The following is a 2,831-nucleotide window of genomic DNA, read 5'->3' as shown; positions in this document are numbered from 1 at the left end:
GACCTTGGGACAACTTCTTAACACAGCTGCCAGGTGGGCAAACAAGGGTGATGCTCACCTGGACCTGGTCCTGGCAAAAAACAAATAAAAAAAAAAAAAAAGAGTGGTCAGGGGGGTGAAAATCAGTGTCAGCCTTGGCTGCTGTCACCAGGAAATAGTGGGGTCCCAGGTGCCGAAGAGGAGTGAGGAAGGCCAGCAGCAGAGCAAAAACGGGTGGACTCCAGAGAAGAAGACTTTGATGTACTTGGGAGACTGATGCGAGTGGTGCCGTGGGAAGCAGCTCTGAAGGCTGAAGGATCATGGAAAATCTGATAGGCCTTACAGGACAGCCTCCTCCAGGCACAAAAATGATCTCTCCAACTCCCCTTGAAAAGAAGCAACCGTCTCAGGAGGCTGCTTGTTGGAACTGACTGAGCTCCAGGACAAAGAGGCAGCACAAAGGAGGTGGAAGCAGGGAAGCTACAGAGGAGGAATTGAGAAACCTTGTCCCAGGACATAGGGATGATGTCAAAGCCAAAGCTCCCATGGGCTTGACGCATGAAGGGAAGGACAGCAAAAGCACAACGAGCTGATCCAGGCTTCGAGGGTCATGGGAATGAGTCACCCTCTGCCTGGAGGCCTGTGACAAGTGGGCACTGCAGATGTTTGCATCCGGACTGCCTCAGCGTGGGCGATGGGGATCCCCCTGCTGGGGGTGGCTCTGCCAGCCCATCCACATGGGTCTGGATGGTGCAGACTCTACTTGGAGACATTCCTGTAACCCAAATTCCTTGGTGTTAATGCAGAATTGGCAAGTAGAAATCAAGCATTTCATGCACTTGGCCTCTTTGCCTTGACATCTTTTCGCTTTGACTCCACTCCCGAAAGCTCTCTAATCAACCACAGAAGAATTGAAGATGAAGGGAAAATTATGGCCTGGCTTGGCTCCTCAGGGCGTTTTGCATGTTAATGAACCCTCTGGTGCCGAGTTCCTGAACTGCAGATCTCTAAAGGCTGACCAAGTCTCTAGAGGACTAAGAGCCAGCAGCAAACCTCCAGGTTTCTGAGAGTGTTTGTAGGCCCTGCTGAAGTCCATCACTGAAGAAACCATGGAGGGAATGAGCAGACAAGGGTCCTGTCCCTGGGGGCTGGTGAAGCAGGAAGTTGGAGACACTTGGTACAACGGAAAATTTAAATGTAGAGATCACTGTGGAAGCCCTTGATGCGCTCTTCCAAGCAGGAAGGCCACGTCCTTACCCACATCCCGTACAGATGGGGCTCCTTTCCCTCTTGGCATGTTCGGGGCTCTTCCTGGGGGCAATGTGATTGGGAGTGTGTGTTGCCAGGTGCAGGTCAGCAGTAGGGCACCTCCCAGGATTTATGGGGGGTGGCTGAGGAGGCAACGAGGCACTGGAGCTGTAAGGACCTTGTGTTCTCTCGTGGGTCTCAGTGGAAGAGACAGAAGCCACAGGCAAGAGAACAAGGGTCTCAGATCTGTTGGGGTGTCAACGCCCCACCAAGGCCCTTGGCCATCCCCACCACAGCTACGCTGTCCTGTGCCTGTGCCTGCTTCCTTGTTTCCAACACCAAAATGTGGGTGTCTGAGGATTTGCCACTGCCAGTGAGTTCCCCACATCTCACCTGGTTTCCTCCAAAGCCTTGCTACTGCTCATTTATCCCCAAGATTTCCAAGCTCCAGAATCCCGGAGAATCCGTGCCAGAATCCTCTCTGTAGCTCCACATCCCAGCACTGCACAGCCAACCCCCAATATTTCATTTCTTCTTCCTGCGTTTAGCACACTCACTGCTCCCCCCACACTGCTCTCTCCCTGCACGCCCATGTGTCTCACAAACCCTTCCTCTGCCCCTGCAGTGCTGAGACCTCAGCCCAGGAGGTTTGTGCATCCTCCAGGCTCATAGATGTTGCCTGAAGTCCATCCAAGTGTGGGCAGTGAAGGAGGGGAAAGGAGCAAGTTGTCAGCTCATGGGGCATTCCTAAGAACAGCCACCCCCAGCAGTGGGCATTCCCCATCCGCCAGGCTGAGGCAGGCACACAAGAGATGAATGTCTGTATCACCCCTGGTTTGCAGAGGAAGGGTCTTCCTTCCTGCCATTGTCCCAGGAGAAGCCTCTTCCTCAGCCTCTGCCCACAAACATCCACTGCTTCCCACGGCTGGCTTCAGACATGGCTGTAAGGATTGGCTAAAGCCATCAGCCATCCCCTTGCTTCTCGCTGACATTGCTTGACCCTCTCTAACAGACTTACACGTGGCCAATCACCACTCCTCAGGGCCACTCGCCCTTTGGAAGAGCATTTTGGACTTTCCTAGTGCTTTTTATAATCTTCCTCGCTCCCTCCAGAGCACATGGTGGGCTTTCTTGGCCAAACAGGGCCTTTTTCACCATCTCTTAAGAAACAGTCGTCTTTTTATGATCCTCTGTGCGGGAATAGTCATCCCAGAAAAGCACCAAAAGTATCCAAATAGCTGTTGAGTGAAGTGCCAGTAAGAACCAGGTGAGCTCCCCCCATGGCCGTGGCTCCCTGGCAAGGAGCCTCTTCTGAGAAGGTGATCCGGCCTCTGCCACTCTCTGGAGAGGGAAACCAGCAGCGTCTGTGCCACACGGGGACACAAGGGGTGACTTTTGCAAGACCACCCTTCATCTGAACCACTTTCAATATGTACTTCAGGATGGGATATCATACCTTATATGGCAAATACTAATTTAATTGCCGTTGTCCAGATTTGCTATTGTGGAAGTAGACTGTTACTTTAACATTTCTTTTCATCATTATTATTATTTTTTGCCACTCTAAAGGAAATCACAGAATCACTGGAAGGATCACTGATGCT

This window comes from Numenius arquata, chromosome 30, assembly GCF_964106895.1.
Source record: "Numenius arquata chromosome 30, bNumArq3.hap1.1, whole genome shotgun sequence".
NCBI classification, from domain to species: Eukaryota; Metazoa; Chordata; class Aves; order Charadriiformes; family Scolopacidae; genus Numenius; species Numenius arquata.
The sequence above is the reverse complement of the archived record's forward strand: the minus strand, read 5'-3'. Positions refer to the sequence as shown.